Source organism: Aquarana catesbeiana, linkage group LG01, assembly GCF_042186555.1.
Source record: "Aquarana catesbeiana isolate 2022-GZ linkage group LG01, ASM4218655v1, whole genome shotgun sequence".
In the NCBI taxonomy this organism is placed as follows: Eukaryota; Metazoa; Chordata; class Amphibia; order Anura; family Ranidae; genus Aquarana; species Aquarana catesbeiana.
This window is the reverse complement of record NC_133324.1, coordinates 44,763,256-44,768,791: the sequence shown is the minus strand read 5'-3', so window position 1 is coordinate 44,768,791 and position 5,536 is coordinate 44,763,256. Positions and strand designations below refer to the sequence as shown.

General features: G+C 50.1%; 1 pseudogene; it reads left to right on the top strand.

Moving 5' to 3' along the window:
- The first annotated feature begins 4,616 nt into the window (after window positions 1-4,616).
- LOC141124419 (U2 spliceosomal RNA) lies at window positions 4,617-4,704 on the top strand (annotated as a pseudogene).
- The last annotated feature ends 832 nt before the right edge of the window (window positions 4,705-5,536 follow it).

The following is a 5,536-nucleotide window of genomic DNA, read 5'->3' as shown; positions in this document are numbered from 1 at the left end:
ACATGCCCAGTGGTTGAATGCTAGCTTGGCAAAATTGCTAGCACTTCAACTGCTGCCTTTTCAGTTGGTAGACTCTGCCCCCTTCTGTGAGTTTGTGGAATGTGCGGTTCCTCAGTGGCAGGTACCCAAACGCTACTTTTTCTCACGGAAGGCGATTCCGGCTCTCTACCGGCATGTGGAAGGCAATGTCCATGCCTCGCTGGACAGGGCGGTCAGCGGTAAGGTGCATATTACCGCTGACTCATGGTCCAGCAGGCATGGACAGCGACGTTACCTAAGTTTCACCGTGCATTGGGTGACTCTGCTGGCAGCTGAGAAGGATGCAGGACAAGGTGCAGTAGTGTTGAAGGTTGTTCCGCCACGACGCCTCCAAAATTCCACTACTAATGATTGTGACACACCTCTCTACTCCACCCCCTCCTCTTCTTCTTCCTCCATGGCCTCTTCCTGTGCTTTGTCCTCGGAACCAGCGGTGCTCTGTAGGCGTTCAAGGGGCTACGCAAGTACGCAGGCCAAAAGATGCCATGTGGTGCTTGAGCTGCTGTGCTTGGGGGACAGGAGCCACACTGGGGCAGAGGTTCTGTCAGCTCTGCAGGGGCAGGTTCAGAGGTGGTTGACGCCACGCCAACTTAAGGCAGGAATGGTGGTTTGCGACAATGGCACCAACCACCTCTCTGCCCTCCGACAGGGACAAATGACCCATGTGCCCTGTTTGGCTCATGTCCTTAACTTGGTGGTGCAGCGGTTCTTGGGCAGGTACCCGGGCTTACAGGATGTCCTGAGGCAGGCCAGAAAGTCTGTGTGCATTTCCGCCAGTCATATAATGCCAGTGCTCGGCTGGCGGACCGCCAAAAGGAGTTTAACCTGCCCAAGAACCGCCTAATCTGTGACATGCCCGCCAGGTGGAACTCAACGTTGGCCATGCTGCAGCGGCTGCACACGCAGCAGAGGGCCATCAATGAGTACCTGTGCGACTATGGCACCAGGACAGGGTCAGGGGAGCTTGTTTTTTTTTCCCCATGCCAGTGGGCCATGATCAGGGATGCATGCACTGTCCTGTCACCATTTGAGGAGGCAACAAGGATGGTGAGCAGTGACAGTGCATGCATCAGTGACACTGTCCCCCTTGTCCACCTGTTGGAGCACACGGGGCACTTGAGGCAGAACAGAGGCAAGAAGAGGAGGACTTCCTTAGCTCTCAAGGCCCCTTTATCCAGACAGTGTTCCTGCGTGCCCGCCAATCACACAGGAAGAGGAGGAGGAGGAGGATTGTGTCAGTATGGAGGTGGAGCTTGGCACTCAGCATCAGCAGCAGTCTTTAAGGGATCAGTCCCAAGAAACACATGGATTTGTACATGGCTGGGAGGAGGTGGCTGCGGACCATGTCGTCCTTAGTGACCCAGAGGACTCCGGACCGAATGCCTCAGCAAACCTACGCTGCATGGCCTCCCTGATCCTGCAAAGCCTGCGTAAGGATCCTCGTATTCGTGGTATCAAGGAGAAGGACCAATACTGGCTGGCAACCCTCCTTGATCCACGTTACAAGGGTAAGGTTGCGGACCTTATCTTGCCGTTGCAGAGGGAGCAGAGGATGAAACACCTTCGGGAAGCCTTGCAGAAAGGTCTATGCAACGCGTTCCCAGAGACTGGGAGGTTACAAACTCCTGTTTCTGGACAACGTGTTGCTGAGGCTTCGATCAGTCAAAGAAAGAGCGGTGGAGAAGGTGGCCATCTGACCGATGCGTTCAGACAATTTTTTAGTCCGCAGCCAAAAGGTATGATCGGTTCCAGCAACCATCGCCAGCATCTGTTTCACGTGGTGCAGGAATACCTAGGGGCAAGATCTGACTTGGACACCTTTCCCACCGAAAATCCTCTGGGTTACTGGGTCTTGAGTATGGATCACTGGCCAGAGCTTGCACAGTATGCAATTGAGCTACTGGCCTGTCCTGCATCCAGCGTTCTTTCGGAACGCACATTCAGTGCTGCTGGAGGCTTTGTAACCGATCACAGGGTGCGTCTGTCCACCGACCCGGTCGATCGACTGACCTTCATAAAAATGAATCAGTCTTGGATCAGCACCAGCTACCAAGCACCTGATGCTGATGTAACCGAATAATTTTTTTTGAAATCTCAGATCCCTTCAAAGACTGCCTATGCTGATACTGAGTGACTATCCTGAGTAATTATCCTCTTCCTCCTCAATGATCATGCTGATAGCTTGTAAGAACATTTTTGGTTCTGGGCGCCGGAACCAGTGCCTAAGGCCCAATTTTTCAGCCCCTGTTTAACAGGGGCGTGTAATTACAATTTTTGATGCAATACTTTGCAGCAGGGCTCATTCCTGTGTTCCAACTAGAGTTTCTGTGAGAAGTTGCAGTGTTGTGACACCAGCACTAGTGCCTAAGGCCTAATTTTTCAGTCCCTGTTTAACAGGGGCATGTAATTACAATTTCTGATGGAATACTTTGCAGCAGGGCTAGTTCCTGCATTCCAACTAGAGTATCTGTGAGGGGTTGCAGTGTTGTGGCACCAGCACCAGTGCCTAAGGCCCAATTTTTCAGTCCCTGTTTAACAGGGGCGTGTAATTACAATTTTTGATGCAATACTTTGCAGCAGGGCTCGTTCCTGCATTCCAACTAGAGTATCTGTGAGGGGTTGCAGTGTTGGGGCACCAGCACCAGTGCCTAAGGCCCAATTTTTCAGCCCCTGTTTAACAGGGGCATGTAATTACAATTTTTGATGCAATACTTTGCAGCAGGGCTCGTTCCTGCGTTCCAACTAGAGTTTCTGTGAGAAGTTGCAGTGTTGTGGCACCAGCACCAGTGCCTAAGGCCCAATTTTTCAGCCCCTGTTTAACAGGGGCGTGTAATTACAATTTTTGATACAATACTTTGCAGCAGGGCTTGTTCCTGCGTTCCAACTAGAGTTTCGGTGAGAAGTTGCAGTGTTGTGGCACCAGTGCCTAAGGCCCAATTTTTCAGCCCCTGTTTAACAGGGGCGTGTAATTACAATTTTTGATGCAATACTTTGCAGCAGGGCTCGTTCCTGCTTTCCAACTAGAGTATCTGTGAGGGGTTGCAGTGTTGTGGCACCAGCACCAGTGCCTAAGGCCCAGTTTTTCAGCCCCTGTTCAACAGGAGCATGTAATTACAATTCTTGATCTAATAATTCACAGCAGGGCCGTTTCTGCGCCCACCAAGAGTTAGTGAGGACTTACAGTTTTGTGGCACCAGCACCACCACCACCACCACCACCACCAAAGGCCCAATTTTTCAGCCCCTGTTCAACAGGGGCATGTAATTACAATTCTTGATCTAATATTTCACAGCAGGGCCCGTTTCTGCGCCCACCAAGAGCGAGTGAGGACTTACATTATTGTGGCACCAGCACCACCACCACCACCAAAGGCCCAATTTTTCTGCCCCTGTTCAACAGGGGCATGTAATTACAATTCTTGATCTAATATTTCACAGCAGGGCCCGTTTCTGCGCCCACCAAGAGCAAGTGAGGACTTACATTATTGTGGCACCAGCACCACCACCACCACCAAAGGCCCAATTTTTCTGCCCCTGTTCAACAGGGGCATGTAATTACAATTCTTGATCTAATATTTCACAGCAGGGCCCGTTTCTGCGCCCACCAAGAGCAAGTGAGGACTTACAGCGTTGTGGCACCACCACCACCACCAAAGGCCCAATTTTGCTGCCCTTTTCAACAGGGGCATGTAATTACAATTCTTGATCTAATATTTCACAGCAGGGCCCTGTGAGGGCTTACAGTGTTGTGGCCACAACAACACCTAAGGTCCAAATTTCTGCTGAGTATATAGGGCAGGCCCCTACTTTCAAACATTCAACTTACAAACGACTCCTACTTGCAAACGGAAGGAGACAACAGGAAGTGAGATGAAATCTACCCCTAGGAAGGGAAATTCTCTCCTCTAAGAGTTAATATGGGAAAAACATTTCTCCTTTCCACTGATGCTTTATCACCAATCCTTGTTTCATAAAAAACCCCAAATTTTCAAAAAAAATTTATCATTGGGACAAAAAGTGAGGTGAAATCGTCTGAAGAGGAGCACAGACAGCAAAACAAATGTCACAGGGGTGATAACCCTTCCCTATGTTTTCCAAAAAGCTTAAAAAAGATTTTTTGGCTGGAGCTAAACACGTTTAAAATGTACCCGTTCAAAATTACAAACAGATTCTACTTAACAACAAACCTACAGTCCCTGTCTTGTTTGCACCACCTGTATACTGCTGTTCAGAATATATAGGGCCTGGTGGCTCCACACCTTTCCTTTTTTTAATTTGGGTGCGGGGTTCCCCTTAATACAAGACCCAAAGGGCCTGGTAATGGACTGGGGGGTACCCATGTCGTTTGTCTCACTGATTTTCATCCATATTGCCAGGACCCGACATTACATTAAAGCCGCAAGCAATTTTAAATGACTTTTTTCCTTTAAAAAAGACATTTTGTGCAGGGACTGTTCTAAGCATGGGAAACACGCGCCACTAAACAGGCATACTATAGACACCCCCCCAGGTACGATATTTAAAGGAATATTTCACTTTTTTTTTTTTACTTTAAGCATCATTAAAATCACTGCTCCCATCGCTTCTCGGCCTTTTGGCTAAGATCAAGTGTAGTAGTATCTGTTCTTATCAGTTTCCAGAGGAGACGATGTTGGCCCGACCAATAGTGGGAAGGGCGCATGCAAATCCGATGGTGTAATTGGACCTGGACAGACGGTTGAGGGAAAGTCATCACCTGTTGCCCATGGGGGCTTCAGTGGGCCTACCCAACCAGTCTAGAAAGGACCTCCTGGTGAGGATGGGTGCTGCACATGGGTCTGGCCGGAGGGTCGGGTCCCTGGCCTTCTGGCCTGGATTGTGGTAGCTCTAGCTACGGACAGTTATTCGGGAGAGAACGCTTACTACCCCTTGAGGGGGGGGGGAGTGGCTAGTATTTCCTGAATGTAATTAGGTAGGAGTGATGCGAGCGACGGTGGAGCCTGATGGTAAAGGGCTCTCACCAAGCTTCTGGATCTCCACGCCTTTCTGCCTGTGGTGGGGGCTGCTGTGGTCTGGGCTGTGGGTCGGGGTTGAACTTGAAAGCCTATGGAGTAGTGCCCCTGGAGTGGCAGGCCAGGGGTGCCATAGAATCACTGTGTGTGGCAGACACTTTGATTTTGGGCACCAAGGTCACTACACCATATAACACGCTTTTTAAGCACCTGCCTCTTGGGCCGGGCCTTTTGGCTAGGACCAGAGGAATTTTTTATTCCTGGCCGGAGGGCCTGGTCATTGTTTCACACAATGGCCACTTCTTCACTCTCCTCTCCACTATCCCTTCCCCCACTTTTTATTTATTTGAAACCCTATGTTTGTTTGTCACGTCTTGTTTTTTCACGTTTTGCACGATGAGTAAGGATGCGGGTCCTCGGGCCAGCCCTGAAAGTCTTGGGAAGGGGTGGACATGGCCTTTTGGCTTAGTTCGCCCTCTCTCATGGGGTCTCCCTTCGGGGGAGCCC